Below are 17,955 nucleotides of genomic sequence, written 5' to 3'. Positions count from 1 at the left end.
CGTCTGCCATCCTTCAGGCGTTTAATTCCTCCTCTGCCTGTTCTGTCACCAGAGAGACAGAACAACCTTCATCATGAGGCAATGACAGGAGCGAGCATCTGCTGCCCTGCACGTGGTGGCAGGATTTACAGGCATGCGTTTGTCACAGGACATGGCCCCTCGACGTAAGTCAGCCCCTCGGTGCTGTGTGCAACCAAAGGGGCAGAAATCTCTCCAACACTGGAAAGAATGCTGGCTACGTAGATTAATGAGATGCAAACATGTCTTTAGGATGTAATTTATGGATGATCTAAGGCATGCGAAGGTTACTGTAACTCCAAGCAATTTTTGCTGCTGGCTGTAGAACCTAAATCCCCAAATGTGCCTCCTCTGTAATGAAACACCTGTGGCTTCCATGCCCCACTAATTCCACACTGGTGTAGTGAAAAAAACCACGGACCTTGGAGTTATAAGCCAGCCAGGGTTTCCATCCTGTAGGAGCCATTTCCTAGCTGTGTGACTTGAAAATTTTACTTAACCTCTCTGAGCCTCAGTTATTAAATGGAGGTTAACAGAACTAATGCAAAAGTGTTCTCATGAGGATTAGAAGATTTGGCACAGATCAAGATGGTGTCATAACTCACATTCTGGGTCAAAGAGGCAAAAATGAAGCAGCTTTCTTTAAGGGACATTGCATGACAAATGAAATGTCCTGGGCCCAAGTGGGGAAAATGAGAGACAATAGCAATATCTGAAAATACAAATGCAATCAGTTTTGCCCATTTGTAAAGAAGACAAGATGTAGGGACAATGAAAACTATTTCTTTATCCATTTGGGGTTTTTGTGGGACTGACAGAGAACTATCAGATCAATAAAAAATACTATTTATTCCATCCACCCAATGGTCTAACTGTGGGAGCTTTTACCCTACATATTGTAAATGACAAGCCCACAGATTAAATTTGATACATACTATTTGGTCAATGCATTGTTGCCAAATAAGTTTTTTTTCCCCTAATGCCATCATTCCTTCTACTTTTATTAGCATTCTAAATGTTAGGAAGAGCCTTTTCTTCTTCATTTATTTATTTGCATCAGTGTGAACTCATGAATTCTTGTATTGTTGAATGGGCTATACTCTTTTACTATCCTTATTGTGATATTTGGATTGTCCCAGATTCAACCAGAAGTAGCCTCTTCAAACCAGTTCCAGTGGCTTTTTTTTTTTTTTTTCTTTCTCTTAACATATCCCCATCATTTTTTAGCACTTCCTTACTTTCTGGAACAAGATATTCTGGGCTCCTTATGTACTTTCTCTAGAATCCTCTATTACTCCAAGAAGACAGGTTTCTTTCAGTGGAAACTGACATTTATAAACCAACATTTTGCCTCTGAGTGCGTTCATTGCCCCTAGGATCTTGCTGTTTATAGGTCTTTTCAGTAGCCAGAGCTAGGAAATAGATGAGTATGGATGTATATATATGTACGTACACACACACTCACACATATACTCTCCTCTATGTATTTCTAAATCCTTCTACTTACTTATCTATCTAAACATATAACCTAAATCTAATCATGAACAATTATCACACAAACCCAAATTGAAGGACATTCTACAAAACTGGCCTGTACTCTTCAAAAGCTGTCAATGTTGTCAAATATGAAGAATGACTGAGGAACTATTTCAGAAGAAACTAAAGAGAAGTCACGACTAAATCCAACGAATGATGAATATGGTGTTGGTGTCAATTTCCTGATACTGATCATTGTATTATGGCATGTAAGAGAATGTCCTTGTTCTTAGGAAATACATATGGTAATATTTAGGGGTAAAGGGAGATTATGTCTGCAACTTACTATCAGATAGTTCATTAAATATATGTATATATATGGGAAGCAGATGTGACTCAAGCAATTGGGCTCCCATCTGCCATATAGAGGTCTAGAGTTCAATGCCCAGGGCCTCCTGGTGAAGGCAAGCTGGCCTGTGTGGCGAGCTGGCCCACGCGGAGTGCTGGCCTGCACAGAGTACTGCCCTGTGCAGGAGTGCTACCCCCGGCAGGAGTGCTAGCCCATGGGGAGAGCTAGAGCAGCAAGATGACGCAACAAAAAGAGACACAGAGGAGAGATAAGAAGAGATGCAGTAAATCAGGGAACTGGGTGTAAGAGAATGATCTCCTCTCTCCCACTCCAGAAGGTCCCAGGATCAGTTCCCAGAGTTGCCTAATGAGAAGACAAGCATCACAGAAGAACACACAGTGAATGGACACAGAGAGCAGACAATGGGGAAAGGGGATAAATAAACAAATCTTTTAAAAAATACATATAGAAAGAGAGAACAAAGCAAATGTTTACTAATGCTAACACTTCGGCAATCTCGGCAAAGGGTATATAGAAAATCTTTGAATTGTTATTCAAACCTTTCTGAAATTATGTCAAAAGAAAAAGTTATGTCAAAAGAAAAATAAAAGTTATGTTAAAAGACCTAATTGAAGGGCAGTTTAATGCAGGGGTTAAGACATGAGCACTGGAAGCAGATTTGATTTGGTTTAAATCCCAGCTTTCCTATCGCCTGGCTGTGTAACAGCAGTCAAGTTATTTTGACCTCTCTGTGCTTTAATTTTCTCACCTATAAAATAGGGATAAACATCATAATATACCTTCTAGAGTAGTTAAGAGAAGAAATTGAAACAATGTATTAAAACTCTTAGAAGCTGTCTGACATATTATGAGTACTCAATAAATATTAGGTATTTTAAAATGCACCAACATTTAAGTGGTGCTTTTGACACACAGTTTCGGATTTCTGGCTTCCACTGGCAAACAGGAGAGCTGGTTTGCATGCTGCCCCATTCCATGTGGCAACTGGCTGGAGAGCTGTTTGCTTTAGGGAAGGCACATCGTGCCCCAATCACCAGCATACCCTATGTAGCCTCCTTCATTCATTTATCACTCTCTACACCTCATTTTCAGCTTCTAATTTGCATGCCTTAGAAATTTACCAAATTTTCCCTTTGGCTTTAGGGAATATCACTGAGTTTCACTAACATACCAAAGTGTGCAAATACCCGATCAAGGCAACGAATATGTATTGAGCATCTTCCAGGCCCTTTCCCACACCTTGTCCCAGCTATTCCTCACAGACACTTGCCAAGGAGAAGGGAGTCTCCTTGTTTTTAAATAGGCTTGGAGAAGTTAAATACCTTGCTCAGTGAAACAAAGTATGCAGAAAATTAAGACTCAAAACTAGGTCGGTCTGACTTACTCATTTCCCTGTAATTGGTGGGGCTCAAAGAACTTGAAAATGGGTCAACTAATCTATCAGCCAATACTTAGTATAAACCCATTCAACATCTTTGGTTGAAAGCCAAGGCTCCATTTATGATTCAGCCTAATTGTCGAGCTTTCTCTAATCTCCCGCATCGGACATTGACCCTAGCGACATAATCACTTATTGCTGCTCCATAGTGTTCTGTGGTGCAGAACTTCCTTTTATCAGCAATAAAATATTTACAGGACTATTAATTATCAGGATGCCTTGTACCTGGGGGGCATCTGCTCTCAAGCATGGAGGCTTTTGAATTAATTTGAAGACTTGCACAGTGGAAGCCTTTTCCTCCCAAACTTATTTTGCTTTAGTGAGAATAAGTATATGACACTTTTTGCACATGTTGAGCAGAAATGTGAAATGGAGTGTCCATAATGTGGGAGAAAAGAGGTTTACAATTAATATTGAGTGAAAACTTGATTGCATATACTTGAACAATGAATGCTTTATATAGCTGTTTCTTTAATTTGTGTATGTTTTCTTTTTAATGGGTTTATTCCCCCATTCAGATCATTGACTGCTAACGCTGCTTGTGTAATAATTTGTCCAGCTCTCTTTCCACCAGGTGAAATCTGGTGCAGGCGGATAGATTTCCTCTGGTGTGTGCCAGCACCTTTGATCATTAGTGGCTGTCTGAAGCACAGTAATGAGAAGGATGCTATATTTGAGTCCAGACACAGAAGGAAGGAGGGTCAGGAACAACCAGTGGTGTCCTTCAAGGGTATCAGGAGAGAGATTTGCAGTCCATGCTGTGTATTTGCCCATCCTATACACATGTAGTCCAGATACCAAACTTACAGATATGCAATGAGAATGGCTTGCTTTTATTAAGCCTCAGTTGTGCACTTCACACTGTATTAAGTGTCACACATTTATTTTCTCAGTATCTTACTTATTTTCTCAGTGTACTACTCACTAGATAGGTACAGGATGAATTTAGGATGGTCACAGACAGTTTTCATTACTGGTTATGTATATGTTTACAATTATCATCTGGTGATTCCAGTTCTTTTTAATTTCTTAGAGGTGATGTTAAAAATATTTTTAATACATTAATTTGACTTTTAAAGGATAGATGATTAAATAAAATGTTAAGTGAATGAAATTTCCTGGGGTATAAAAAGTTGACAAAAATCATGAAAATGGAACAAGGATGAAGGTGTGAGTGGACACTTTGCTTTACAGATGAGTAAATGAAGACCTGGAGGTTAAATAATATGCTTAAGTTTCATGCAACTGGTTTGTGATGGGGCTAGGATTTGAACCTGGGAAACCTGGCTCTGGCAGTCAAGCACTAAGGTGGCCTCAGGATCCCCACCTCCTGATGTTCACATCCTTATATAATCCCCTCTCCTTGAGTGTGGATGGGACCCATGCCTTGCTTCTAACCAAGGGAAAATGTCAAAGCTGATGGGATGTCCCTTTCACGATCATGTTATATAGACTGTAATCTCCTTTTCTTATCAGACTCTTGCCCCTTGCTGGCTTTGATGAAGCAAGCAGCTATGTTGAAGAGGCCCAATGGCACAGAACTGAGGGCTGCCTTCTTTTAAAAGGGAAAGCCCAAACATAAAGAACCAAAAAGTCCTGAATTACTTATCAGAATGTGCATCAATTTATCCAACTACTGTCTAGTACTTTTTTATTTTTGAGGAACCAGGGCTGGGGATTGAACCCAGAACCCGTATGTGGGAAGCTTGAGCCACGTCCTCTCCCATGGTATTTTACATTTGTTCACACATCTATTTTTTTTTTTTTTTAGGAAGCACCAGGGATTGAACCCAAGAACTCATTCTTTGCTCAGCCACAACCACTGAGCTATAGTCTCCCTGCCAGAAAAGACCTCAGTATTTTTGTTGTTGTTGTTGTTGTTTTTCAGAGACCTTGTACATGCAAAGCAGATGCTCAACCACCGAGCTACACCTGCTTCTGCCTTATTTACTTTTTGATAGACTTTATGTAATTGTTAGAGACAAATGAATTCTGTTCTCATGTAACCAAAGTTGCTTGTTATTCCTTCCTGGAAATCTTCTGCTCTGCATAACATACTTCAGTAAGGGACAAGCATATCCCACTTTTCAAGCTGGGCTTTGTTTTGTTTTGTTCTGTTTTTAGTAGCTAAAATTTAGGAAATCATCTGAGGTAGTTGTTCTCAAAGACTTTTATTTCCAGGACTACTTTGAGTGAAGAAAAACTCCTTGTGATAGTTTGAAGCTTTTTGTAGATCCCGAAAAGATCCTGTTCTTAGAGCTAATCCATTCCTGTGGGTGTGGAACCTTTGATTGGAGCCTTTGATTGGATTGCTTCAGTGAGGCGTGACCCAGAGTGGGTCTTGGTCCTTTTTCTGGAGTCCTTTATAAATGGAGGAGTAAAAGCACAAAGACACACAGGAAAAAGTGGCAGAAATACAAAAACCCCAAGAGGCTGACAGAGAGGTCTCAAGGCTGGACTCTGGAATCAGCAGAACACAGAGCCTCAGAAAGATGCTCCTGAGAGGCTCAAAGAGAGAAGGCCTGGAGGAAGGGGAGAGATGAACCACATGCCTGATCCCCTGCAACTGAGCTTGGGGAGAACATGAGCCCAGAGGAGAAGGCACAGACTTAGCCAAGTAGATCCCTCCATGTGCCTTGCCACATGGAAGGAGTCCAGGATTGCCAAGCAGCCAACCTTTGGAGAGACAGCATCTCTGATGATGCCTTGATTTGGACACTTTCAGGACCTCTGAATAGTAAGTTTTTAATTGAATGAATTCCCTTATAAAAGCCAACACATTTCTGGTACATTGCTCCCAGCAGCCTTTAGCAAACTAAAACATCAACATATATGAGTTCTCTCTCTTCTCTGAAAATGAATAAAGGAAGAAAACATGAAAGTGAATGAGAAGAGAAGCAGTGACATTTTTGATGTATCAGTGAAGTCGTTTTTGGTTTATGTTGAGTAACAGAAATAATATATTAGTTTAAAAAAGCAGCTAAAATCATATCATAAGTATCCAAGCCACAAAGATTAGCTCATGAGTTGCCTTCTAGAACCAACAGTGTTGACTGGATCAGAACTATGAAAACATCGGAATTAAGCAAATATTTTTTCCATTATACTCTTACTTAATGAGATTCCCAAGACAAACCGCATCAATTTTTTTTTCACTTAGAGCTTTCCCAAAAAAGTGCTGAGTCTGACTTTGGGCATTTAGTCAACTTGCCAAATCTTTCCAAGGTTCACTAGCAAGTGGCCTGGAAAAAAATTCACATTAAGATTTTAAAAGTCTACAAATGCCGGAAGAGCTTAAAATAGTTAACTCATCAACTAACTCCGGATAAGCTTGTCTAGCATGTTCCTTATTGGGACTGGAACACCAATTTCAGAAAACAACTTTGCTTTGAGGAGAGGACATTTCAGTATAGGTCAATATCAAACTCCTTAGGTAATGAATGACTACGTAGTTATTCATGTCCTGGCAGATGTGATGAAATCACATTTATCCTCTGATTCCTAAATGACTTTGATCAAGAAATCTCGGAAACTCGCAAACATACACTGGTTTCCTTAAATGAACTAGGTAGCTTGACTTTTCCCGTTTTTTGAAAAAGATTTTTTAGACCCTGGAAATCACCTGCACCTTAAAAGTTAGTTGAAAAACTCACCTATAAGACTATATGGACATGGACAGGACTGGCTCTGTATTTTGCAAGGCCCAATATGAAATGGAAATGAGGGATTCCTTGTTTTAAAAAAAAAGTTAAGAATTTCAAGATGGTGGCAGAGGATTAAACCAAAGGTGGGAGCTTTCCTAGTGCAGGTGTCTGCCACAGTCACACCCGGGGACCCAGTCTTGGTGTGGGTGTGGAGATATTTGAAGGAAAAAAAAAGGGCTTTCTTTTCCTCCCTGGGTCAGTTGAAGTAGTTTACATTTTTCCCCAGAAGTTTATTGGCATGTAGTTGCTCACTCTATTCCCTTATGATTTAAAAAATAGCTGTAACAATTATGAGACTTTTTTGTACTCATTATCCATTCTTATTTTTTATTTACTGAAACAACTGCTTATGTTCTTTACCCCTTTTTTGTTGGATAATAGACTTTATTTTAGGTTTGCAGAGAAATTGCACAGAAAGTACAGAAGAGTTCTCATATGCCTCTTATACACACACAGTTTCCCCTGCTCTTCACATCTTGCATTAGTGTGACACATTTTTCATAACTGATGAGTCAATATTGATACATTATCAGTGACTAAACTAAAGTCCATAGGGTTCACTCTGTATGTATACAGTTGTATGATAAATATTATTTTTATTTCTTAGTATTATTTATTTGTACTCTCTCTCTGTATCTCTCAAAGGTCTACGTTTTCCTTCTTTTCATAGAAAAATGTTTTGGCTTTTCTTTTTTCTGTATCATTCATTCATGCCCTCATTTCTATTTCTTTACCCTACTTTCTTTGTGTTTATTCTTATTTTTCCCTGACTTAGGAATTAAAAATAAGGCTCGGAACTGTTCCCTTCAAAAATCCCTAGTTTAAAAAATATATTTTTAGTTTCCAAAATGTTGGTACAAGTCATGTAAATTAGAAAGAAGCAAGAGTCTGATGAGTGAGAGAAGGTATGTGAGCATCCAAGATCTCAATCCCAGCCACATTTGCTCATCTCAAGCCATCTTCACACAAGCTGTCTCCATTTCCATTCTAACTAGCACTGGCTCCTTTCAAGGGATAAGTTCCATTAGCTTCACCATTGCTCATATTTATGAATATCACTTTGGTGCAAAATTTCCCTGGTAAATATAAACAAAAATAACAAAGAAGACTTTTTAAAAAACCGTTTTAATGCTTGGTGAGAGTTTTTTAAATTCATGACTCTGAGTGGTGAACTTCCAATAAAAAGTTTGTTTACAAACCACGTGGCCAGCCGACAAGGCTGTGGTTAGAAAATTTGATGTTTTTAATATTGCATTAAAATATCTATCTTGACTACTGAGATTTTTGGCACCCCGTTCAATTTTGCACCCCTAGTTCTGGCCCTGGTGGGCCACAAAATGATAGGAAAAAGTAAGCTGGGAAATCCCTCAGGCTTTCTTACTAAGTGGTTTCCACCCAATTACACCTTATAACTTGAAGGCTTCTAATTCCATCAGCAAAATGCCACAGGACAATGTATCATAGAGATTCATACCCAAATGGCAAAGGTGTGGACTAGAAACTAGAGTTATTTGATTTGAAAAAGAACTTCACCAACATAACAATATCGTGTATTTGTTTAATAAATATTTATAGTGCACTTACAACTAGCCACTCATTGTGCTAAACAATTTACATGGTGATCTCTTGAGATTCCCTCAACAGCCTTCTCAAACAGGTGCTACTATTATCACCATCAGATTTAAAAATTAATGCTTAGAGATGTTGCTTGGCTAAAAAGCAGCAACTCTGGGGTTCAAATCAAAGTTTACCTTGGGCTAGTACTCTCAACTACTATCAATTAAATGGCTTGTACTGTATTAACTGGATAAGATGCTTCATCAAGAAATGAAACAGGAATGTCTCTTTTTTCCATTTACTTTAATAGAGAAGCTGTGAGCTCATAAAACAATTATGCATAATGTGCAGACTTCCCATATGTCAGCCCTCCACCAAAATCTTACATTGTTGTGGAACATTTGTTACAGATTATGAAAGACCATGACCAGACTATTATCACTAACTATGGTCCATAGTGTACACTTGGTATATTTTTTCCATATACCCCCTAATATTAATACTAGGTATTAGTATTATACATTTGTTACAGTTCATGAGGGAACACTCTCATATTTGTACTGTCAACCACAGTCCATTTTCCACCAAACGGTTCACTGTGTTATACAGTCTCGCCTTGAACATTCTATCCAGAGTGTATACTCAGTGGCTATCATTTCTATCACAGAGGAAACTGGAATGTCTTTAACCTTTCTCTTTTCCTCGATGGAATACAGGAAGACAAAATGAAACCAATTAATATAAAAACAACAGCACTTAGAATACTTAACAGTTGCTGCATAACAATCACCAAAAATTAATGATTTAAAAGAACTGATCTTGGGCGGTGGACTTGGCCCAGTGATTAGGGTGTCCGTCTACCACATGGGAGGTCCGCGGTTCAAATCCCGGGCCTCCTTGACCAATGTGGAGCTGGCCCATGCGCACTGCTGATGCGCGCAAGGAGTGCCCTGCCATGCAGGGGTGTCCCCCGTGTAGGGGAGCCCCACGTGCAAGGAGTGCGCCCCGTAAGGAGAGCCGCCCAGCACGAAAGAAAGTGCAGCCTGCCCAGGAATGGTGCCGCACACACGGAGAGCTGACACAACAAGAAGACGGAATGAAAAAAAACACAGATTCCCATGCTACTGACGACAACAGAAGCGGACAAAGAAGACACAGCAAATAGACACAGAGAACAGACAACCGGGGTGGGGGGGGAGGGAAGATAAATAAATAAATATTTTTTTAAAAAAAGAACTGATCTTATATAATTTCTGTGGGCCAGGAATTCAGTTCTGGGTTAGCTCGGGGCAGTTCTGGCTCAAAGTCTCTCAGGAAGCTGCAGTTTAGTTGTCATCTGAAAGCTTGACTGAGGCTGGAGAATCCCCTTCCAAGATGGCTCCCTGTGGGAGGCAAGTTGCTGGCTTTTGGTGGGAAGCCTCAGGTCTTCACGCAGGGACTCCTCCATAGGGCTCCTTGAATGTCCTCACAACATCGCTGACCTTCCCCAGTGTGGTGGATACAAGAAAGAGTAAAGTGGAAGCTATATTTTCTTTTATGACATAACCTCAAGAGGTCACACATGTTATATTGGTTATATGGGTCTCTCCTGCTCAGAGTGGGTGAGAACTACAAAAGGGCTTGAATTCTAGAAGGTAAGACTCACTGGCGGTCATCTTGGAGGCTGCTTCCACTTACTCTATGTAGATAAGCTAATAATATTATGATTTTCATTTACAAAATGGCTTACCATGTGCCAAGAATGTTCTAAGCACTCCGTATATATTATTTCATTTTAAATGCACAGCAAAAGTAACAGGTCAATACTATTAGCAACCCCAGAATAAAAATGAATAAACTGAGGTTGGGATAGGTTAAGAAACGTGACTAGCATTATCTGGCTGGTGAGGGCGAGCCTGGACATGGATCTAGGACTTTTATTGGGAAGTCCAAGGTCTTAAACACGTATCACTTTGTTTCATAGAAGTTTTTTTAAACAGACTTATCCAGGCCAGGCTTTATCTTTATAAACAAAGCACTCCCTCTAGAACAAGATTTCTCAACCTTGGCACTAGTAAGGCTTGGGCCGGGATCATTCTTTATTGTGGGAGACTGCCCTGTGCGTTATAGGATGTTTAGAAGCATTTCTGGCATCTACACATTAGATTCTAGTAGCACCTTCCCCCAGTTTGGTGACCAAAAATGTCTCTGGATATTACCAATTGTTCACTAGGGAGTAAAACTGCCCCTGTTGAAAATCACTGCTCTAGATGACTCTCCCACTAGAGTTGCTGTTGCAGTACCATTAGAGCCTTCTGCAAAATTTTGTGTTAGATGCAAAGTCCATTCGTTGAAATGAGAATTTGAAAAGGAGCAGGCATTCATTCCACAAACATTTATTGCCTCCTTAGAGCCCTATATACACAACTTTAAAAATGTCTATGGTGGCAGTCATGAACTTTCCAAGGTATGTGGAAATGAGTTATGAATTGTTGGAGAGTAAAATTTGCACTATAGATTAGCAGTGAACAAAGAATTGGCTTGCCAGACAAGATTAGGCTGATCAAATTATGAATCGTGGGAACAATTGCATTAAATGTAACAAGAAGTGCAAACTGTTTACAGAATGCATTCCACTTACCCAGTTCAGAAGGAATTTCACCTACCTCTGAAGCAAAGCTAAAGGAATGTATAAATTTCCATGTCGGTGTTGAAAATGCTTTGGAGATCTGTTCATTACTAACATATTTACCCTGTAACACAAACAGCTCCCATGGATCTTGTATCCACATTCAGAAAGTCAACTGAAAAAATGACTTGTGACCATGATGCTATTGCTCAAGCCATGTTCCTTGGTAATTCAGTTCTAGACAATGACTTTGGTAAACACCTTTGTCTCAACAAACTAATGCATTTTTACATATTAAATATCTAGATAGCTTCTGATGAACTGAGTACAAGTGTTATGAGAAGAAAGCAGGAAATTTTTTTCTGCCTATCACTAATGCTATTCATTTAAATACAAGGATGGAGGGAAGCAGACATGGCTCAATTGATACGGCGTCCATCTACCGTATGGAGGATCCAGGGTTCGATCCCCAGGGCCTCCTGATCCATGTGGTAAGCTGGCCCACGCACAGTGCTGCCACATGCAAGGGGTGCTGTGCTGCACAGGGGTGCACCATGTACAAGGAATGCACCCCACAAGGAGAGCCGCCTCACATGAAAACAGCACAGCCCACCCAGGAGGAGCACCACACACATGGAGAGCTGACGCAGCAAGATGCAACAAAAAAGAGACGCCGTTTCCCAGTACCACCAGATAATGCAAGCGAACACAGAAGAACACACACAGTGAGTGGACACAGAGAGCAGACAATAGGGGGAAAGGGGAGAGAAAGAAATAAAATAAATCTTTAAAAAAATAAAAGTAAAAATAAATAAATACAAGGATGGAAACCTCTCAAATTCCTAGCAATTTCTGGCAATCTGTAAATAGTTAAGGCAAGAGAATAATAGAGTCTACATGCTCAAACACTTGACTTAAATTATCGTTACCATGAAAGCAGGGCTCAGGCAGTCTTGTTTTTGGCTACCTTACCACACCTTAGCCTAGAACCTGTAGAAGGTGCTCAAAAACCTAAACTGAATAAATGAATGGCCTTTAAAAGTTCACCAACTTCACTTCCTAGAATATACACAAGAAATATAAATCTGGAATGGATCTGATGTCCTGTTTCTTATCCTCCATCATGTTCCAAATAATCTTTTAACACCTTTTAATATAAATACCTGAATCATCAGCTCATTCTTTGACTTTCAAGAGTTGATTAGATTTTGTATTTGGGTTGAACCTAGATGCCCCTGTTGAGCTGGCCCACTGCTTGTCCTCATCCAAGAATGAATCATGAGCCTGCCAAATTTTACCAGACTGCAGGGGAATTTTTTAATACAGGTCTGGGCACCTGGCATCATGAGTATGCATTAACAGGCTCATCAAGATCACCAAGTTCATGTTCCCTCTATTTTAAACTGATTTTAGGATTGGCCTTTTAGAAGTGTTAAAATATCACCAAACTTTATATAATTGCTTCAAGGAGTAGCTGGTTAAATAGTGTTAATAAAAGGAATAATAGCAAAGGCAGGGGTTGATAACACATATTGAGAATTTGTGTGCCAGCCATGATGACTGTTATATGCAAGGTTTCCTGTTAGTCTTCACGTGGATCTGTGAGCTGTGTGGTAGGATAATCCCCATTTTCAGATGAGGAAACTGAAGCTCAGAGAGGTTAAGAAATGTGCCCCGGGTAATAACTGGGAGTCCTGCTCTTTGAACCCGAAATGTTTTTTGACCCCAGAGCCTGTGCTCACAACCACTGTGACTTATGTTCTCAAATGAGTATTTGAAAAGTACACAAAAAATAGTAGACACTAGGCGAACTTGAGTCCAATCTAAAAGGGATGGAGAAACAAGAAGCTTTTGTATGCTAGTTCAGGCAGATCTCAAGTTGCTCGGTCCTGTATTGAATAGGACCTGTGCAGAAGGCATCCTTGGTTCCATCACTGCACAAGATTCCTGGGACTTTTTGACCAAATTGTGCAAAGTGAGGAGGTAGTTCCAGTATGCATGGGTGTCAGTTAACAGGTACAGACAAGGCAAGGATTATCACTCCGAGGTTTCCTCATTAGAACTCCCACCAAGCGGATGGAGGTGATGTAATCAACTAACAAAATGGTCTCACATTTGAGATGGATTTGGGACTTGGGAATCGGATGCTGGTATTGACTCGATTTCTCCTTTCAACTGGTGTTATTGGCAGATAATCCCCTACTCCCTGCAGACATTGCTGCTCAAGGACAGGACAATCTACAGCTACCTTTGTGCTCACCACATTATGTATTATGTTTTGTATGTAGTTCATACAAAACAATGTAGTATGAACCATTGATTGTTCAACAATACACAACTACGTAATAACTGTGACTATTATTTTGAATACATGCACACATTTACACATACATCTGTGTACACACCCAACTTCGTCTATTCCCATGTGGATTTCCTTTTCCCATGTAAGTTTGGCTTAACCTTACTCCTAAGTACTAGGCACTAATCTGTTTTAATATTCACCTAAACCCAAGGTCAAAAACTACCAAGTTAATCTATCTTGCACTCATATTTACTTTAGGCATCATGGTGTTTGATTTCTTACAATTACATGAAAAGTAAGATACAGATTGTCTTGAAATATCAGGTGTGATGACACCAGATTTGCATTCCCATCTGGCAGCTAAAAGGCCTCTTAGATCAGACAGGGGCCTCCAAAATTTTTTTTACACTGACATTACTTCACTCAATTATGTTACTTGCCTGCCTCAGTAGGCATTTGATTTTACAAACACAGGGTTTAATAAACACCATTGGCAAGTAAATGTGTGGAACAAATATTAGAATTGACTAAAGAAAAATGTTAAAAATGGAGAGAAGAAAAACATTAAAAGTAGAGAATTAATTTTCTTTCCTTACTAAGAAGTTTATTAAAGAAATCTTAACCCACATTAATTTATAAATTATTTACAAAAAGGCAAGTTACTGTCTCTCATGGTCAGATAAATTTTGTTTCTCTTTTATGTTAACTTATTTGTAAAGTCACAATAATCTTACAAACTCTAGTTAAAATAATGCAGTTACATTTTAATTTGATTTGTCCTTTTGTGAAATTAACTCATGTCAGCTGTTTTTTATTTTGAAACAAAAATTACATGTGGTTTTAACTTTATAATCTTAAGCATTAAATTGAATCTTCTCTTTTTGAAGATCTTTGAACAAACATATTTTTCTAATAAGAATTCAAAAATGAAACAAAAATGAAGGGGGAATGGAATGTGAGGAGAAAGAAAGAGAAAAATTAAAAACAGAAAGAAAGAAAAGGAATTAAAATGGAAGGAAAGAAGGGCAGGGAGGTCATTGATTCATTAATTTAAGAAAATATTTACTGAGTACTGACGATGGGCCAGACACTATTCTAGGACCTGAGGATTTGCCAGTAAACAAAAGAAAGTCTCTGCCCTCATGAAGCTTATATTTTAGAAGAGTAAGAGAGAAAAACAAATACATATAATGAGCCCAGCCATGAGAATTGCCAGGAAGAAAAGAAAAGCAGGGTAAAAGGGTAGAGGATATTGGGAGACAGGGATTGCTACTTTAGATAAAATAGGCAGGGACATCCTCTCTGAAAGGAAGAGATTTGAGCAGAGACTTGCATGCAATGAGAAATCAAACCATGTGGATACCTAGGGAGGAATATTCTAGATCAAAAGAACAGTGAGTACAAGTGCCATAAAGCAGAAAGCATGGTTGGCATGATGAAGAAAGAGTTGGGAGGCTGTGTGGCTGGAGGAGAGGCAACCAGAATTAGATCACGCAGAGCTTTGTAGGCCATGGAAAGGAGTTGGCATTTTATGATGACTGAGAAGGAAAGCTACTGGAAGACTTTTAGTTGAATGCTCTGGTTATTGGATACAGAATAGTCTACCCAACACCAAACAGGGGGGCAAGGGTAGAGTTAAGTAATTATATAGTCCAGTCAAGAGTGGAGAAAGGCTTGCACCAGACTGATATTGCTGAAGATGATGATAGATGGTAGAATTGGGGATATATTTTGAAAACAGAGCAGACAGGATTTACTGATACTTTGGATATGGGCTGTGAAAAAAAGAGAAATAATCAAGGATAATACCCAAGAGTTTCACCTGAGCAACAGGGACCATGGATTTGCCATTTACTGAAATGAGGGAGACAGGGAGCAAAACATAGTGAGGATGGAGGATCATCAAGAGAAGCATATAGGGCATGAATGATTGAGATGCTCATCAGGCTTCCAAATGGAAATGAAGAGTTAACAAGAGAGAGGTCTGGAACCATACAGATATGGATGGTATGCATAACCACAGACTGGGTAGTGTCACCCAGGACATGGCGTGCTTAGAAAAGAGGAGAGTTCCAAGGACCAATCCCCGAGAAGGAGGGACCTGTGAGATAGGAGAGGAACCAAAAGAGAGTGGTATCCCCAAACCAAGTGAAGAAAATTTCCAAGAAGGAGAAGTGATGAATTATGTCCAATGACTTTGTTGGATCAATAGGCAAAACTTTAAAACTGACCTTTAAATTAAGTAATATTGGTGGCGGACTTGGTCCAGTGGTTAGGGTGTCCTTCTACCACATGGGAGGTCCGCAGTTCAAACCCCAGGCCTCCTTGACCCGTGTGGAGCTGGCCCATGTGCAGTGCTGATGTGCGCAAGGAGTGCCGTGCCACGCAGGGGTGTCCCCCGCGTAGGGGAGCCCCACATGCAAGGAGTGTGCTCCATAAGGAGAGCCACCTAACACGGAAAAAAAGTGCAGCCTGCCCAGGTATGGTGCCGCACATACAGAAAACTGACACAACAAGATGACACAACGAAAAGAAACACAGATTCCCATGCCACTGACAACAACAGAAGCAGACAAAGAAGACGACGCAGCAAATAGATGCAGCAAATAGACACAGAGAACAGACAACTGGAGTGGGGAGGGGGGAAAGGGGAGAGAAATTAAATAAATAAATAAATAAATCTTTAAAAATAAATAAATAAATTAAGTAAGTAATATAGAGAGTTCTGTTACCCATAACTAGAGAGGTTGTGGACAGGGTAGATCAAATACCAACTAAAGTGGGCTTAAGAGAGAATGGCGGAGAAGAAGTGAAGCCAGGAAGTAAAGACAATTGCACTGAGGAGTCTTCCTATAGAGGAGAGCAGAGAAGTGGGGTCAGGGAGTTTTTTGTTTATTTGTTTGTTTGGTTGGTTGATTTTTATGATGGGGTAATTAGAGTATGTTTTTATATAGATGTCAATTATCAATAGAAAGGGAGGAATTGATGATGCGGGAGAAAGAAGGGACAATTGCTGAAATATGCACTTGAGGTAGCCGGAGATGATGGGATTCAGCATACAAATGGAGGAACTGGCTTTAGATACACAGGAGCACAAACTGTGCATCTGTAGTGACAACTGGGAAGGTAAAACATATGGGTACATTTGGGTTGGTAATTTATTGATGGAAGTAGGTAGAATTATTTTTTTCATAGCTTCTGTTTTATCAGAAGCAAGGCCTTCCTTTGACTAAGAATGAGGAATGGGGAGGGCTGTAGAAGAGATGATGACTTGGAAAGGTCATCTTTTAAAAAAAGAGTAAATAACTAGGAAACTATAGAAGGGTGGTTGGGCAGCATGAGATGCCATTTGATATTTTAAATTGAGACCAGTCAGCATATTGGCATGTTCTTTCAACTGATTAGGTGAGGGTACAAAGATTTGGGCTGAGGTTTTACAAGCTTTGAACAAAGGAGAGTGATAAGGGTGTGTTAGTTAGCCTCAATATGACCTCCAATGATCCTTGCCTCGCGGCATTCATGCCTTTTTGTGGTTCCTTCTTTTCCCACACTGAGCAGAATTAACCTGTGTAGCCAATAGGATATTATGAAGTGGTGTGTGACTCCTGAGGCTAAGTCATAAAAGACATTGTGGTTTTTGCTTTGCACTCTTTTGGATAACTTTCTCTAAAGGAAACCAGTTGCCATGTCATGAGGACACTCAAGAAGTCCTATGGAGAGAGCCAAGTGAGAACTGAGGCCTGTTACCAAGGACCAGGACTTATCCAATGTGTGAGCAAGCCAACTTGGAAGTGAATTCCCAGCCACAGCCCAGCTTTCAGATACTATAGTGTTGGCCAACATCTTGACTGCAACCTCATGAGACCATTAGCCAAAAGCACATAGCTAAGCTGTCTAGGGTTCCTTATCTTCAAAAACCCTGTGACACACTAAATTTAGTGCAATTTGTTACACAGTAGTAAATAGCTAATACAAAAGGAAAGGGTGTTTTCAAGGGAGAGAGAGGATGATGGACTGTGAAACCTAAGATGGGTAAGGACCGAAAAGAGGAAATGAAGGGTGTGCAAAAACAGATAATTGAATAAGATCCAAACTTCTCACCATGGTCTGCTTAACCCGACCTCTGATGCTTTCTGACATCGCCTCTTACCTCTCACCCTCTTGCTCACTACACATAGCCACACACCAAGTCTGTTGGTGCTGTGGATATTGTACCTTCCATAAACCATGCTCCTTCCTGCCTCAGGACTTTTTGCAATTGCATTTCCTTTTCCCAGAACATTCTTCCTCTAGAGCATCACATGCTGGCTCCTTCTCATTCTTTAGGTCTCAACACAAAAATCACATATTCAAAGACATCTGCCTCATCTACTGTTGCCGACCCATCACCCCACTAAGCTACTCTATCACACGATCCTATCTTATATCTTTCATGTCACTCAGCACTATCAAAAATCTTTCTTTTTCTTTATTTATTATTAT

This window comes from Dasypus novemcinctus, chromosome 24, assembly GCF_030445035.2.
Source record: "Dasypus novemcinctus isolate mDasNov1 chromosome 24, mDasNov1.1.hap2, whole genome shotgun sequence".
In the NCBI taxonomy this organism is placed as follows: domain Eukaryota; kingdom Metazoa; phylum Chordata; class Mammalia; order Cingulata; family Dasypodidae; genus Dasypus; species Dasypus novemcinctus.
The sequence above is the reverse complement of the archived record's forward strand: the minus strand, read 5'-3'. Positions refer to the sequence as shown.